Raw genomic sequence first — 17,774 nt, 5'->3', positions numbered from 1 at the left:
CGATTCGACTCAGTATCTTGAAAGGTCCTATATATCTAGGACTGAGCTTTCCTTTTACTCCACACCTCTGGAGTCCTTTCATCGGGCTTACCTTAAGATAAACCATGTCTCCAACTTGTGGCTCCCATGTCCTTCTCTTCTGATCGGCATAACTCTTTTGCCGACTCGGGCTATCTTGAGCCTGTCTCGATAATGTCAATGATTTGTTGTTTTTCCTTGACATAATCAGGGTTGAACTCTTTGCTTGCTCCGAGCTTCATACCAACATATTGGTGATCTACACTTCCTCCCAGACACAGCATCAAATGGTGCCATCTTGATGCTGCTTTGATAACTATTGTTGAATGAAAACTCTGCTAAAGGTAGATGCTCCTCCCATGATCCTCCGAAGTCTAGGGCACAAGCCCTAAGCATATCTTCTAAGATCTGATTGGTTCTCTCAGTTTGTCCGCCTGTTTGTGGGTGATACGCGGTACTATAATCCAACTTGGATCCTAAAGCTTCGTGAAGTTGCTTCCAGAATGCTGATGTGAACACGGATCCTCGATCCGATACGATCTTCTTTGGCACTCCATGCTTACTTACGATCTCTTTGATGTAAAGATCGATAAGTTTCTCTCCTTTATCCTGCTGGTTTACCGCTAAGAAATGTGCACTTTTCGTCAACCGGTCCACGATTACCCATATCATGTCCTTCTTTTTACTGGTCATGGGTAGTCCGGTGATGAAATCCATCCCTATCTCCTCCCATTTCCACTCTGGAATAGGTAGAGGTTGTAACTTCCCTGCGGGACTCTGATGTTCAGCCTTCACTCGCTGGCAGGTATGGCATTCTGCCACATATTGTGCTATCTCCCGCTTCATGTTATTCCACCAGAATAGTTCCTTTAAGTCCATGTACATCTTTGTACTTCCCGGATGTATTGAGTATGGGGTTTGATGAGCTTCCCGGAGTATTACTTCCTTAATTTCAGCAATATCCGGAACGCAAATCCTCTTCTGGAACCACAAAGATCCAGATTCTCCTCGGTGAAATTCTGATGGTCTTCCCTCATCTATTCTCCTCATCTCCTCTACAATAAATGGATCGTCCATCTGACCCATCATTATCTCATTCTTCAAGTTAACATTAAGTTCATCGGCTACTTGCAACGCCGATAATCCTTCATGGGCTTCCTTCTCCCAAAGTTGTATTTGGGCTTGACTTATTTCCTTTCTCAACTCCGGTGATATTTCTTGTTCCACTCCTCCGGTACTCTTCCTACTCAGGGCGTCTGCTACTACATTAGCCTTCCCTGGTGTGTAATTGATTGTCAGATCATAATCCTTGATCAATTCTAGCCATCTTTTCTGCCTCATATTGAGTTCCTTCTGAGTGAAGAAATATTTGAGGCTTTTATGATCTGTATAGAGCTCACACTTAGCTCCATAGAGAAAATGTCTCCAAGTTTTTAATGCAAACACGACAGCTGCTAATTCCAAGTCATGTGTTGGATAGTTCACTTCATGAGGTCTGAGTTGCCTCGATCCATAGGATATCACTTTCCGATCCTGCATGAGTACGCAACCCAATCCATGCTTGGATGCGTCACAGTACACGGTGTAATCCTTGCCAACTTCCGGAACTGCTAACACCGGTGCCGTGGTGAGTTTCTCCTTCAGAGTTTGAAAACTCTTCTCACACTCCTCTGACCACACGAATGGTGTATTCTTCCTTAGCAACTTTGTCATAGGTCCTGCTATCTTAGAGAATCCTTCAATGAATCTCCGATAGTATCCTGCCATTCCAAGGAATCCTCGGATTTCCTTGACAGTCTTGGGTGCTTCCCATTCTAGAACTGCTGCTACCTTACTCGGGTTGACAGCGATTCCATCCTTGCTAATGACATGACCAAGAAATTCCACTTGATCTAGCCAAAATTCACACTTACTGAATTTGGCATAAAGTTGGTGTTCCCTTAGTGTTTGCAACACTAACCTCAAATGTTCGGCATGTTCTGCCTTGTTCTTGGAGTATATCAGAATATCATCGATGAATACGATGACAAACTTGTCTAGATATGGCATGAAAATCTTATTCATGAGATTCATGAATATTGTCAGCATTGGTTAATCCAAAAGGTACTACAAGATATTCATGGTGTCCATACCTTGAGACAAAGGCAGTTTCTAACGTCCTCCTTCTTGATCTTTATCTGGTGATAACCCGATCTTAGATCAATCTTGGAAAAGACTCCCGCTCCTCTAACCTGATCAAATAGATCTTGTATTCTTGGAAGTGGATACTTGTTCTTGATTGTGACGTTGTTCAGATTCCTGTAGTCTCCGCACATCCTTCTTCCTCCATCTCTTTTATCCACGAAGATCACAGGTGATCCCCATGGTGAAACACTCTCTTGAATGAATCCCTTTTGTTCCAAGTCATCCAATTGCTCCTTAAGTTCTTTCAATTCCTTAGGCCCCATCTTATATGGTGCTTTGGCAATCGGAGCTGTTCTGGAATTAGGTCGATAGTGAATTCTATCTCCCTCTCTCGTGGCATACCTGTAATTCCGCAGGAAACACATCCTGGAATTCATTTACTACAGGTATATCTTCTAACTTCACCTCCTTCATGCTATTCAACTGCAGCTCCACTTCAATCTGAGTATGTTTGTCGCCTTGGTAGATCATTCTACTTCCATCGGGACTTTTCAATGACACCGTCTTGTTTACACAGTCGATCAATGCTCCATTAGCTTCTAACCAGTTCATACCAAGAATGACATCAATGTCCTTCATCAGTAAAATGAACAGGTCCGCGTCAAACGCGCACTTATTGATCATAATGACTTGTTTTTGTTTGGCATGGGTTACTAATATCGTTCCCCGCAGTAAAGTATGGTTATGGGTGTATCTAACTTAGTGCAACTAATCCCATGTTTGATGATGAATTGTTGAGAAATGAATGATGTAGTTGCACCAAGATCAAAAAGTACTTTGCCAGGATGAGTGAGTATCTCAAGCGTACCTATCATCGCCTGGTCGTAATTGACCACCTCCTCCAGACTGGTACAATTCAGCTTGCCGAAGGGCTTCTTATTCTTCCAATTCCCTCCGGTGTTTCCTCGATTTCCTCCTCCTCCACTATTCTTCTTGGGGCAGTCCTTCAGCATGTGCCCCTCCTGACGACACCCAAAGCATATGATCTTGGGTTTCTTACAATCCTTCATGACATGACCTTTGAAACCACAGGAATGGCATATAATCTGATTTGCAGATCGATATCCTTGGTTCCTCCTCGATTGCTGTTGTTGTTGTTGTTGTTGTTGTTATACCGTGGCTTGAAACTCAAGCTGGTATTGGGCTTGTTACTAACAAACCTCTTGGGCTCATACTTGGCCTTCTTCCTCTTCTCTTCTTGCAGTTGTTTGAAGTCATCTTCAAGAGTGATGGCTGCATCCACCAACTCTTGGAATTCCGTTGCTCTCATCATCCGCAGCTGTACTTTGAACTGGGGACTTAACCCCCTCGTAAATCTCTTTTTCTTCTTGTCCTCGGTATTGACTTCCTCAACAGATACCGGGACAGCTTTGAAAACTCCCCGACATAAGTCGGGATTGCCTTATCCTTCGCTCGAGACTCTCAAACTCTCGACGCTTCGGTTCCACAATACTTTCGGGGACATTGGATTCCCCGAACTTCCTTGCAAACTCCTCCCAGGTGAATACCTTTCCTGCCGGATACACGGCTACAATGTTGTCCCACCATGATGCGGCAGTCCACATAGCAGATGGGTAGCATATCGAACCTTCTCTTGGTCATTGCATCCAACGTTGTTGAGCTGGCGCTCGGTAGCCATCAGCCACTCTTGCGCGTCCATCGGCTCATGCGCGTATGCGAAAGATATCGGCTTGGTGTTTTGGAAGTCTGCTAATGTGACTCCCTGGTTCTCGTGTCTCTCCACCCTATTCTCGCTGCATCGGATCCTGAAGGAATTTGTTCTGCAGCTCCAGTGTTACACGCTGCCTCTCTTCCGCCAGTTGCATGTACTAGATAAAGTTTTGCTGCGTCATGGGTGGTGGTGGTGGTGGAAACTGATCTCGGGCTGCACCCTCAGCCTCTTCCTTTTCCTTTGCTTCGCGCTCCATGCGCTGCGCTTCCGTCTCGTTTCCTAACGTTCCCGACATAATCCCCCTAGTTACGCAACACAAGATGATACTCATAATTACTCCATGCGCAAGTTTTCTGAGCTCAACTTTGTGCACGGAACTAGTCACGCAATGGAAATCAAGAAGCAAATCCAACTCATACAAAACATATACCCTGTATATACATACATAAGTGGTCTTATTACAATACTCAAGTCGATGTGAGTATGCAAACTCACTTATTAAAGTATATGTACAAATTTATACAAATATTACAAACTATAATACACTTGGTACTTGTGTATTATAGCCACGCCTCCCTTGGTGGACTTCTAATCGGTCTTCACTCCCGGTACATTCCAGCTTCCATCCGGTCGAACGTGTCGTCCTCCGATAGACCCCGGAACGTAAGGTCTCCCCGTTGGCTTGTAGTCCGAATCCGATGATGACCCTAAGGAGAAATCGGTGTTCACAAACCGATCGTTGAGTGCATCATAGTCCACCCATCGGGTGTACTCTCCGTAGCCCCACCATAAGGGTTACCAAAACCCATACCCGACTCAACCTGTGTCGGATATCCTCCATCCACTCCTTCATTACTAGGATAGCTCGGTTCCGGGTTGTTGCATCATCGTTCATCTCTCCATCATAATACTCCGTAGTACTATGGGTTCCAGTATCATTTCCCCAACGCCAACCCCTAGAATTCTCGATCGGAGTCTCGGAACGCTGGTTGTTTCCGGATTCCGCTCCGCCTTCGTATCCCCCATAGGAACTATTCGTAGTTCCCAGTGTAGCAGGTGTAGGTTCACGTGCAAGTGGATCAAAGCTGATGTAGTCACCAGCTGAATAAACTGGTGTGTGCACTACATTCTCCATAGGTTCTTTCCCCCTACTCTCCTCCTTGGGTTCGGTAAATTCCTCTAGCATCGTATCAATAGCTCCTATCAGATGATGATTCAGCTGAAAGAGTAATGATATGAAGTTACGGCTATTATCCATATATTTTGCCGCTGCTATGGGTTTGCGTTTGGCGTATTTGTAGTGGTTGAGCAAGGGATCTTCTTCCTCCTGATTATGGGGAATATGGGAAAACTCGGAATCCATAAGCTCTTTTGTCTTATGTTCCCGTATGTCGGTTATGGCTCTCATAACAGCTATATGATAGGCTGTGTTGGTTGTCCTAGCTTCTCCAGCTGGCATGACTACGCTCATTCCCAATGATTCGAAGTCGCAGTCCTACTCGCACTTGGCCAACACCGGTCCATCATAGAACATGTACTTCTTTACTGAATCTGGGATCACACCCAAATTCCAGCAACATGGCTCGTAGAATATCAGCAAGTCCTCCTTTGTATTCGTTCAGTGTGGAATCCATAACTTTCACGTTTCTTCCTGGTCGTGCACTTGCCATGTTGGCTGTAGAAATAGAAAGATTAATAGATTAGTAATAATGCATCAAATAGAGATAATAAAGAATTATCGCACTAAAAGATATGATTGTTGTATTCTCAATTGAATATACACCATATTTTTAGAGAATTCTTTACTAATCCTATTTGACTCCTAACGTTTAGTCCCATTTACTAGGTTCCAACCTAAGGTCAAAGCTTTTGCTCTGATACCAACTGTGGTGACCCTGCATACCACTGCATGTTGTAGTATGCCAGTCGTTGATATAACACTCGCGAAGTACCATTCCGCAAATATTACATCCCTCAGAGTAGTACAACAGAACATAGCAGGGTCCATAACTCATTCACATATTATTACAAGTAGCATACACAAGTCGTCTGAGCTCCTCCTGGGTCCTAAGAGGATAACTCCTGGTTCGAGGTGAACCCAACTTAATTTACAATACCATAGTCTTATTAAGCCAAACATTTATTTTATCGAGCAGCTAAATAGTAAGAGTTTGCGCTGCTCGGCTACTACTACTCCTCCTGATATCTTTAGGCTTGTTCTCCTCCGGAAGCCTCCCCGGATCCGTAGACTATGACGTAGTCTACGCCTTCAACACCTCCTGAGAGGTCTGGTTCCTCGTAGCCGATGATCTCGGCTCCATCATTGCTGTCGTAGTCCTCCTCCTCCGCATCGTTCGGACAATCTAAGCATGGGGTTTAAGAGTGGTATGAGTACGAGCGTACTCAACAAGTTCATTTTAGATAAGAGGTGTTTTATGCACTAGCTACGATACTAGACCAGAAAGTCTAATACCAATGCAAGTTTTGATAAACATTTCTTCAAGAGATTGTTTTTATTTCAAAAAGCTATGTCCGTCAGCCTTCACCGGTTTACTAGAACTTCATGGAGCTCCTTTCCGGCCGCGTTCATAGCTCCTCAATCCCGGAACAGGAGTGACAGTCACGCTTCTTACACTCTGCAGAGGTGTGTTGCTTTACCCATAAGAGATCTTAACCTTGGTGCCAACCGGGCAGCTTTCCCGTCCACACTTCCTTTGGTGTGAGGCCCGGTATAAGGTCTAGCCAATCATGTTCCTCCGCTACCTCGCACACCCACCCTTTGTTGCATACCCCGACCACGGGTCCTCGTCGGTCCTCTTATACCACTTAAGGATGGACCCCGACCACGACAACAGTTTGGGACTCGTTAACCAAACTCCTTCGCCGGTAGCTGCAACCCATCATAGACCACTTACCGTGGGGAATTAGAATGGGATCCCCACCCCACCGCTTGCCCAACCTGGGTCAAGTGTCTACGGTAAGCGCATCCGTTGATGTACGAGAGGTGGAAACACTTTTGACTACTCCGTCCCACTCGCATCTTATGGTTAACACGGGTATTACGGCACAAGAATCATCAAGCGACATTTGTTGTTTAATCCTAGATGGATATAAACCCTTGCAATGGAACCTCCACCATATCAACACAATCCATGGTTCCATTGCCCACCACATAGTCATATTCATAGTTATGAAAGTAGTGGTTTTGATTTTTATGCAATAGTGATAACCATAATACTTTGCAAGTAATTTGATAGAAATACTCAAATGACATGAGCAAGTGATGAACTTGCTCGAACACCGCAAAGTTTTGCAGCTTGGAAGGTATGGACTGACCCTTGTCCTCTTGTTCTGAAAAATAGCATCATTGTCCGATAAGGGCAATGGTTAAAGAAGCAATTATGCATGATTCCATTTTTAGGGTTTGTTCCCCCCTTCCGATGTCGTTATTATTTTATGTAAGAGGTTAGTACTAAGAATACTTTGGGAATACTTGTTTAAGAGTAGAATACTACCTTGAAATGTTGTCAAGGTGTTTTGAAGTCCAAATTCATTAATGGACTTATTTGCATTAATGAAAATAATATGTGTGATTTAAATTATTATTTAAATCATCAAATTAAGATTCATTCTTAATTGTCTTCAAAAATTCTCTTTGACATTTTATTTAATTAGAGAATTTTATGCTGATCTATTTTCATATTTTTAATTATTTTTTAGAGCTATTCAACATTTCTTACAAAATTTCAAAGTTTACGTATTTCTTGGAATTAGGAAAGGACCTAAATGCCCTTGGGCCCCACCCGTCGTGGTGGCCCAACGGGTTAGGTCGCACCCGAGCCACCCTTTGGGCTCGGTCGGCCCATTCGTTCTCTCCCCTCTCCTCGCGCGTAAACCCTAATCTCTCCCTTTCTCTCGCGACACCGTGGTCGCCTCGCCGTCGCCGAATTATTCCGACCGCCACCGGCCGTTCCCGCCAGCGAGATCGGACGCAGTCGAACGGCCGCACGACGGCGCATCGATTGGTCCGCGCCGATCTGCGTTTCGCCGCTTCCTCGTCGTGCCCCCTTCGCCTCTGCTCGTCTACCGTGGAGTTCCGCGGCGATTCGTCGCCGCCGACGTCCAAGCGCCACGGCGCTGCCGTGGTTTCGCCCCGTGGGCGCGAACAGCCGTGGCACCACCATGGCCCGGCTTGGCCAGGCGCCGCCGTGCTCCGCGCGTGCCGCCCTAGCCGCCATGGCCGAGCTCGCTCTTCCTTTCCCCGGTGAGTAACCGTAGCTTCCTTCTCTCCCTCTCTGCTCTGCTTCCTTTTCTCCTCATCTACTTTGTCTTGCTCAGCCCATCGGCCCGCATCTCCATGTTGAGATGCTTGCCGTGACCATGCGCTGCTGCTGTGTTGTTCTTGCTCAATTGCTCACTGTGGCGATTCATGAATTAGTGCTTATGAGCATGCTGTGATGCCCTGTGTAATTTAGTAGCTCCTGCTGTTGCTTGATGCTCTGCTGTGCTTAGCTTACTGCTGTGCTTAGCTTACTGCTGTGCTTAATCTTGTCCCTGGCTTGATTGTGGTGGTTAATTCTTGTATATTAACAAGTGCCAGTGCCTCTGGGCTAGTTCATTGAGTTCTGGTTCATGATTATGCTCCATTGAGCTGTACTGTTGGCTTAGCAGTGTGATTCAGTGATGAATTGTCATGTGCTTTTCTTGTACATTGTGATCCTTTGGTTCATCAAGCCTTTGATGTGCTTCTGGATACAATTATAAAGCCTGATGCCCTTATCTCGTGATGCAATTATTCGATTATTTAATTATCTGCTCATGTGTTACTTGCTTAGAATGAGTTCTAGCATGCGGAGCATGCTCTATCAAGCTTCGGTGATCATATGATCTCCGGTTGCTTGTAAAAGCTGCTCTTTGGTGTTTGTGGCTCACTCGTTGCTCACTCAGGCCGTGTGTGTATCATACAGACTTAACCTGGTGTGTATTGTTGTTGGCTTAAGCAACTGCTGTTGCTTGCACTGGTCCATTGGATCACTGCAAAGCCCTGGTGCTTTGATTTATTTGTTTTGTTCACTTATCCGTGTTGCCTGAATTTTACTGAAGTGGATAAGTGATGTGAGCTGCTTTGCAGTTGTGATCATCTAATTAATTGTGACAGGGCTAGATGGATGCCAGCTCTCAGTTGTGTACCCTAGCCCTCTACTGAATCCAAATGGATAATGAGGTATAGGTTCTTGTCTTTGGCTCGGGGTTGAGGTGGCCCCGGCAAGCACTTGTGTTGCTGTCCTGGTTGCTCCCCTATCTGTGATTTGCCATGGTTTATGTTGGCTGACTGGAATGGAATAATTGTTCACTGGCTTGATCCAATCTTGGACTTCCAGTGACCTTTTGGTGTTGACAAAAATATATAGACAAGTAATTGTCTATAATCTGATGGTCTAGCTAGCTGTAGGTGCTTAGTGAGTGGTTTAGGCTAACTATGGTTGCATTCTTGGCTGGATTCCTCTAGTTATGCATGGATTTGCATAGCTGTTGTTCCCTTAGGATGTTAACCTATTGGTCTTACCCATCTGTGCTTGCACCAAATGGCTTGGCAGCCAAATGATGACACACACAGGGTAATCTACCCTTCTGTGCTCCAGTGATGCATTGTATGCTTAATTATGAGCAAGGTATGATCTTGCTCAGGCTTTTGTGTGGTATACCTCACTCCAGCTCCTAGAATTAAGTGTTGTTGTAGAGGATTTCTTCTGTGATGCTTGGTTTGCTTGCCCTTCTCCTCCTAGCAAGCTTGAGATCTTGGTTTAATTTCTGGTGATTGTGAATAGATGAGACAGCTCTAGCTGTTCACCTGTTCTTGGTGTGCTTTGCTGTTCTTGGTGAACTTACCACTGCTGCTGTCGATGGATGAGCAAATGACTAGGGTTTGAGCACTGAAAAGGTTAAGTATGGTGCCTCTATGCTCTCCCTGGTCGACAGCTTGGCTCTGGTCACTTTGGTGACTCACTGATGCTGTGTGTGTGTTGTGCCACATGCACAGGCAGTGCCTGGGTGTTGAGCATGCACACCTGATGTGTGTGCTGCTTGTGTGTCTGTGTGAACCAGATCCTGTGAACTTGGCTTTGGAGAGGATCAGCTCGGCAGACTTGATATTATCCTCTATTTCCATTCTTTTTTTTAACCTGCCAAGTGGCTATGCCACTTGGCATAACTTCTTTCTTTGTTGTGCTTGTATGCAGGAATCAGGAATTGATCAAGATGATCCAGAAGATCATCAAGTCCAAGATTAAGTGAAGATGTTCTTGTAGAAATTTAGACTAGGATATTAACTTGTGATTTGTCTTTATTTTCCTTTCTTCTATTCTGCCATTTATGTAATGTGTTGTATTATTCTTTTATTTCACTTATGAATATTGTAATGACATTGTAATGTGTGTGATGATCAATAAAGCTCAAAATTTTCTCTAATGAGCTTTACTTTAATATTATTGTTTATCTTGATTATTATTGATTATTTACTTAATGAATTTCTTCATTTGAATTATTTAAGTAACTATTTAATGTTTGAATTTGAAATTCAAATTCAACCTTGGTTTGAATTCAACCATGTCATATCATTTGGAATTCAATCAAGCAACTCTCCTCTCTCTTCTCAAAACCCTAAACTAGTGAAGTGAGAAGCAAGTTTGTCGCACTCTCGAAACCCTAACCCTGTAAGGTGTCGAGAGAGAAACTTGTCCCTCTTCGATGCAGTTTTTGTGTAAAAGCGCGAAATTTCCCCAGAATTTACTATGCAATGCACATCCCTTTCAAAAATCTACCCCTCGATCGTCTCTAAACCTGGGACATTACATGGCACCTGCGTTTTTCAAACCAAAAGGCATAGTAACATAGCAGTAAGTACCAAACGGGGTAATGAATGAAGTCGCCTTTTGGTCGGACTCCTTCATCTGGATCTGATGATACCCGGAATACGCATCAAGAAAACACAGAAGTTCCGCCCCCGCCGTCGAATCAATGACTTGGTCAATGCGCGGCAAGGGGAACGGATCCTTCGGGCAATGCTTGTTCAAGCCAGAGTAATCGATGCATATTCTTAGTATTTCAGTGTTCTTTTTGGGTACAAGGACGGGATTTGCGACCCAATCGGTGTGGATAACTTCTATCACAAAACCTGCCTCTAGTAACTTAGCTAGTTCCATTCCTATGGCGCGGCGCTTCTTATCTCCAAAGCGTCGCATAGCTTGCTTCACCGGTTTAGCCCCCGGATTTATGTTGAGGTAATGCTCGGCGAGTTCCCTAGGTACTCCGGACATGTCAGAAGGTTGCCATGCGAAGATATCCATGTTAGCGCGAAGGAACTCGACGAGCGCGTCTTCCTATTTGGGGTCCATGTTGGCTCCGACTGAAACCTGCTTGGAAGGGTCGCCTTTGATGAGGTCGTGCTTCTTGGTTTCTATCGCGGCCTTGAAGGAGGTTTTCTGTTCGGAGATTTGCTTCTTGGTGGTCTGCATCTCAGTCGGATCCACCGCGGCTCTGTAGCCTTGTAGCTCCTCTCCAGATATCACAGACTCTGCGAAGGCGGCTTCGCCTAACTCGCACTCATGAGCCTTTTTGTAGTCTCCGGATACGGTAATCATACCCTTAGGACCCGGAATCTTGAGCTTGTTGTAGATGTAGCACGCTCTTGCGTGGAACTTGTGGTAGGTGGGCCTGCCGAACATGACGTGGTAGGAGCTCTTGAAGGGCACAACTTCAAACGTGATCTTCTCTTCGCGGAAATTGTGAACATCGCCAAAAGCCACAGGAAGTGTGATGCTGCCGAGGGAATTCGCCTTCTTACCCGGAACCACGCCATGAAACTCAGTGTTGCTGTGTTTGAGCTGTTCCTTGGTGAGGTTCATCCGCTCTAGAGTCTCCAGGTACATGATGTTCAAGCTGGCTCCACCATCCATGAGGCACTTGGAGAAGTCATACCCGTCTATGCGGGGACTTACAACCAAGGCGTAGCATTCTTTGGGCACAATGGCAGGGTGATCCTCCCTATCAAATGTGCACGGGACTTCCGACCACTCGACATATCGCGGCACGGCGGAATCGTGGCGTTCGGGATCCGGGTAGCGGACTTGGCGCCGCGGGATCGTTGGGGTTCCGAGGAAAGTGTGGTAAGTCCCCACGCTCTTTTTCTCGAATGGGTTGGATTTACCTGCGGATCCTACCTTGGGATCCGGCGAGTTATCATCCTCATCCATCGCCTCGGAACTATCTTCCTCTTTGTCCTTGTTCTTGCCCTTGCCTCCCTTGCCGCGTGGGCGGTGCTTCCGGGCTCGCTTGTACCCTGCCTCCGGGTCGTTCTTTAGATCATTGACCCACTTGCAGTTGCGGTTGGTGTGAGTTGACTTCCCTGTAACCGGATCCAGGTGGGCCGTGCAGGCATGTCTCTGTACTCCTCGTAGGTCTGCGGGCGCGGGATCCGCCACCGTGACCTCGGTGGCATGTCGCCGACCCCCGCGGCTCCGCCTCCACGTCCGCGCCCTCTTCCGCCTCCCCTGAACCTCCGCGTTGAAACGCCATGGCGACCATCTCGGATCCGCCACTCTTCTCGGTCATCGTGGTTCTTGCGCTTATGGTCTGCTGCATTGCCGTTATCACGGTTCTTCTTTTATTGATGTAGGGGGATTGTCAGAGCTGCGAGATCACCGCCTGCGTCATCATCGGCGGCAGTATGATCACTGGCAATGGAGATCATTTCATCCAAAGTCAGCTTGTTTGAGTTAGCCAAACGAGTGAGCGTATGCCTCAGCAATCCTCCCCTCTGCAGTCCACCAATGAAGGCGTACATGGCGGTGGTGTGGTCGATGTTTTCGCACTCGTTCCTGCATGCCAACCATCGTGTGAGGTAGTTTCTTGAGGTTTCTCCCTTCTTCTGGATGCAGGCTTGCAGGTCGCTTGCCGTGGCAGGTCTTTTGTAGGTGCCTCTGAAGTGTTTCTCGAAAGCGGTCTTCAGGTTGAACCAGCAAAAGATAGAGTTCTTCTCGAGGTCACTGAGCCAGATCCGGGCTGGACCTACAAGGTACAACTGGAGCATGCGGCAGGCGATGTTAGGGGTTCCTCCGGCAAAGGTTACTGCATTATAGTAGTCCTCAATCCAGGTATCCGGCCTTTCGGTGCCATCATAATGCTTCAGGTTTCCGGGTAGCTTGAGGTTCATCCTTGGCTTTGGTTCCTCCCGAATCATCCTGCCAAAGCACTTCGGACCAATGTAGTCGGTTCTGTATTCGTTAAGGCGTTCCCGCGCGTCGCGCGGGCCGTGGCGAGGAGATTGTGAGCGAGAGCGAGATCTCCGGCCGTCGCCTCCGCCTCCACCTCCACCGCCACCGCTAGGTGGTGGTGAGGGAGACCTGCGAGGTGGTCGGTCCGATTTCTTGCTTCCGCCTTCCGATTCTCCTCGGCCTTCCCGGTGCTGGCTCCGGCTTCGGTGGCTGCCTTCGCCATGGCGCTGGCTGCCCTGGTCGTTCCGGCTCCGGCGAGGCTCCGGGTCGCGGCTCCGGCGAGGCTCTGGGTCGCGCTCCTCATTCCGACTCCTCATGGGCTCGGGCTCACGATCGTTGTTCTGGTTCCGGCGAGGTTCCGGCGAGCGCTCCCTGTTTCTGTTTCTTGGCAGCACGTTGTCGCGGATAACAATCCCACCATGCCCTGGGGGCCTGGTGTTTCCGGCTGGACTACGGCGGCGAGGGGGTCGCGGGTAACCATTAGGCTGAGGAGAAGGGTTGCGATATTTGTCTCGTCCAGAGTACATTGCATCCTTTCCCTTTCTTGGATCTGACGAAGGCGTCTTTGACGGAACGGGGATCGGATTTGGGTGTTCCCTGGTTTTTCTTCTGCGCTCCGAGGATCCGGTGTGTGATTCATCGTCGGGATGCCGATCGGCGCGAGCGTCCTTCTCTTCGTCCTTCTTCTTCAATAGCTCCGCAGCTTTTAGCATGTTGTCCTTTGGGGTTTCCAGCGGCTGCTGTTCTGCGGGCGTGGCGAAGTTGATTCTGCGAGGCGGAATTGCTTCTCTAACGATTCGATCAGCCTCCGCCTGCGCATAAGTCATCTTTACTTCCCACTCTTGCCTCATGCTCTTGACATGCTCGAGTGTGTCAGCAATTTCGCGATCCTGTCTGTCGAAGTGGTCCATCAAACTTGCAGCTTCTGCCCTTTCATCCCTTAATGCGGCTGCGGTATTGGCGAGCTTCTTGGCTGTGGCCAGCATTTCCTTTCTAGTGGCCTCTAGAGCCTCCGGATCTGCGGCGTCGCCCGAGGTTATAGGTTTGTTAAGAACTGCTCGTGCAACCATCTCTTCAGGTGACAGGAGTTCCTCCGAGGAAGAATCCCTGCGGGGTCGCTCCCGTGACATTGGAGATCCTTGGCAGGATGGCTGAGGGTCAGATTGGTTGGTTGCCTCTTCTGATCCAGGTTGTCCCAGCGCTGCTACGGTCGCGAGAACCTGCCTAGGCTGGGCGGAGTCGACTTCAGGCTGATCACCGAAACCGTACTCCCCTAGCTTGCGGTTAAACTCGTCAGTATCCATGGAGGGGGTATCTCCGGAAATTGGGCTCAGATTGCCCAAAATCGACTCTTCAACCGGAGTTTCGCTTTCTCCGACAGGCTCAGCCTGATCCGGATCCGCGTCGTTTTCCGGTGCCTCTACCTGCTCAGGACCAGCTCCGTCTTCTTGAGGGGCGGTTCCGGCGGTATGGGCCAAGAAGTGTACGAAGTGGCACCTCTGCTTTTCTAACACACAGGAGACCCGGGCGGATCCGCATTGGTCTTCCACCGTTGTTTCCTGCTCAGGGGCGGATTGGGTGGGTTTTGAAATTTCCAGATCCGAGGCGGAATCTTTCTTGGGAAGCTCCTGCATCTCAGATCGGATCTTCGCGACAGCGTCCAGCTCTGCGGCGGTCGCGTCTGCGTTACTTACCAGTGGGTTTCCGTCGGAATCGACGGTTTCCCCGATGAAGATGTGTATGCCGCCAATTGGGACGATGGAGAGCTTGACGGGGTTTGTCTTAGCCGGAATCCAACACTCATCCGGAGGGACGATCGGCAGATTTCCGGCGTAGAGGACGCGCCCCACAGCGATGGTGTCGTCGTAGCTTCCCATGGCGGAACCCTCCCGGTTCCGGCCTCCAGACGCCACAGGCCCCACGGTGGGCGCCAACTGTCGTTGCCTAATCGATGGTACCTCGGAGGAGGGATCCTCACGAGGGGGAGAAGAAGTAGGGGCCATAGGGCGGAGTGCTCTCGGGACGGTGGTACGCGATTTACCCAGCTTCAGAACACCTGCACGATGACAGGGCCTACTGCTGCTTGTCTGGAATTATCTGGGCGCTTTCGCGTTGTTACAATGAGTTGTGGTTGTCCCTCTAGGGCTCCCGGGATCCGGCTTATAAAGGCGCACGGATCTAGGGTTTACATGGAGAGTCCTAGCCGGAATACAAGTTGCCTAACTACGGTACAATGTCTTGCCGTGCTCGTCAAGGATCCGCCTTCCTCCAAATACGTGCTGGATCCGGATACTTCATGGGCTGTCACGGATCCGGCCTCCTTCGTAGGTCGGTTGAGATCCTGCTTCCTGTTCCTGGGCTGGACTTCATCCTTCATGATCTACAGCAACTGGGCCGCCCGATGGGCCACATGCCTCATCACCAACTATGGGCCACCCGGGCTTGCCGGATCTAGGCCATGCCGTTGATATACCCATAAAGTATACCCACAACAGACCAAGACTATCTTGTTGGGATGATATCGTGAGGGCTCTATGGTCCACTTGGTCCATGATGAGAGAGAGAGGTAGGGGAGGGAGAGGGAGAGAGCGGGTCCATGATCGATGGACCAAACCCTTTCATTCCTCCACTATGATGGACCTTTTGCATCTTCTAGGCCTTCTTTTACCTTTATACTTTATCTTAAAAAAAACTAGCAATAGAGAGATGAACAACATTGTATTTTATTAAGGTATAGTGGCGAGTTTCAAACTTTGGCTGTCTAGCACACCATCGCACGTGTTGGCTAGTAGGCATTCCTCTTTATCTTTACACCATGAGAAGGGGTATATACTTTGGTTGAGCTATCTTGACTTTCTCAATTCGCCATGTAGGATACGTGACCTCGCCTAAAATTGTTTAAAATCTATGATACTACAACAGATTGTCTTCGACTTGCCAATGGACGGTGCTGAATTTACCCTAGTGCATCACTTGTCATACTAGTGCGCCTTGATCCATGTCTACACACTACGAGAGAAATAGGCTTTGCCGACTGGGCCAAACTCACATCAAAGGCTGCCCAGAACTCGACAAGGACTTTGTCAAGTGTTTGGACTCGGTAAAAACCGCACGACAACAAAGAGAAATGCAACTCCTCATGTAAGAAGGTCCCCCAGGACTATCTGTAGCATTGATTTGTCGAAGATTCTTGGATAAACTTTCTCAGAATGCCCCTTCCACCAAATTCTTAAGTCCAACCTATATTTATACAACACCCCCTAACTTTTTTCATATCCTCATTTCAGATTTATAACAGACGTCATTTTTTCCCTTCCTAGTATAGATCTCAAGAAAACTCTTTGCATGGCCTTGTTTCACTCAATAATTCAGACAAGAGTATTAATACAATTTTTATTCGAGTTTCTGTCAAAAAAATTATTCTCTTATCGTTTCTGATATCTGCACGATTCATACCTACAGCACATATCTAACTTTCTCTTTCCAGCACGTTTTTTTTCTTCCATATCATTTTCTTCACGGAATTTGGACAAGTTTACCAACAGAAGAAACTGAATTCTTTCTTGGCACAATTCCATACAAGAGAAGAAACAATCATACAAGAGCTTAGGGATCCAAAAATTCACACTTTACCGTCCCTTTGATTATCTATGCATTAATTTTTTAAAGAAATAATATTTCTTTTTGACAGGAAATGAACCGATGTTTGTGAAAAATTCAGCAGAAACTTAATCCATAGCAGTCATATATAATAAACGTATTATGCAACCGATGTTTGTGAAAGATTTTGCCGAGTGCTTTTTCCTGAACTCTGGGGAAAACTTTTACCGTGTGCTTTTTTCCCATCTCGATAAACAATAGTGACTTGACGGTGAGCCAGCCCTAACGTCTTGGACACGTGTCCTTTTTTTTGAACAAGCGTGTCCTGGTCATTTCCCGAGTGTTTTCTCGATAGACATGGCAAAGATTTGAACCCCTGCCACGATGGCGCCTGGCCACGTGGACCGTAATGCTCCAAACCCTAATAACGAGCTCAATTCTTCAGCAAAGCCCGAGGCGTGGCACGGCAAATTTAAAGTTGGGTTGTTGGCGCCACACACCGTTCAGCCTGCCCATAAGAGCAATTCCAATAGTGCAGCCGGGTGCTGGCTATAAGGCCAGCTATAGTCAGCTTATAGCTTTTTTTGAGACAAGTCAGCTTATAGCTAACTTGTACAATAGTTGGCTTTAAAGATTGATAACTTTATATGTAAAAAGCCCACCACACATACTCTTGCATGAGAGCTCATCTCTCTTCTCTCTCCACTTCTCTCTCATCCACCTAAGCAAAACAACACTATTTTAATTCTTATAGCCTGGTGAGTCAGTCTTATTGTACTTGCTCTAACAGTCTCGCCATTGTTGTAACTTACCTCATGCACCATCCTTAATTCGATCGATCGGTCAACCTCACCTCGCACCCACCGGACACGTCAGGAGGGTGGCGGCCGGATCTAACCGCCGTGCTTCTTCGTTCTCTGCCTCGCTCACGAGAGGTCGACCGACGACCGATGGTATTTCGCCGGCGGCCTCCGCTGGCGCCGGCGTGATCGACGTGGACGTACTTCAGCTTACACGTCCCCCCGCCA

The sequence above is a fragment of the Lolium perenne genome, chromosome 5 (genome assembly GCF_019359855.2).
Source record: "Lolium perenne isolate Kyuss_39 chromosome 5, Kyuss_2.0, whole genome shotgun sequence".
NCBI lineage: Eukaryota > Viridiplantae > Streptophyta > Magnoliopsida > Poales > Poaceae > Lolium > Lolium perenne.
This window is presented reverse-complemented; position numbering follows the sequence as displayed.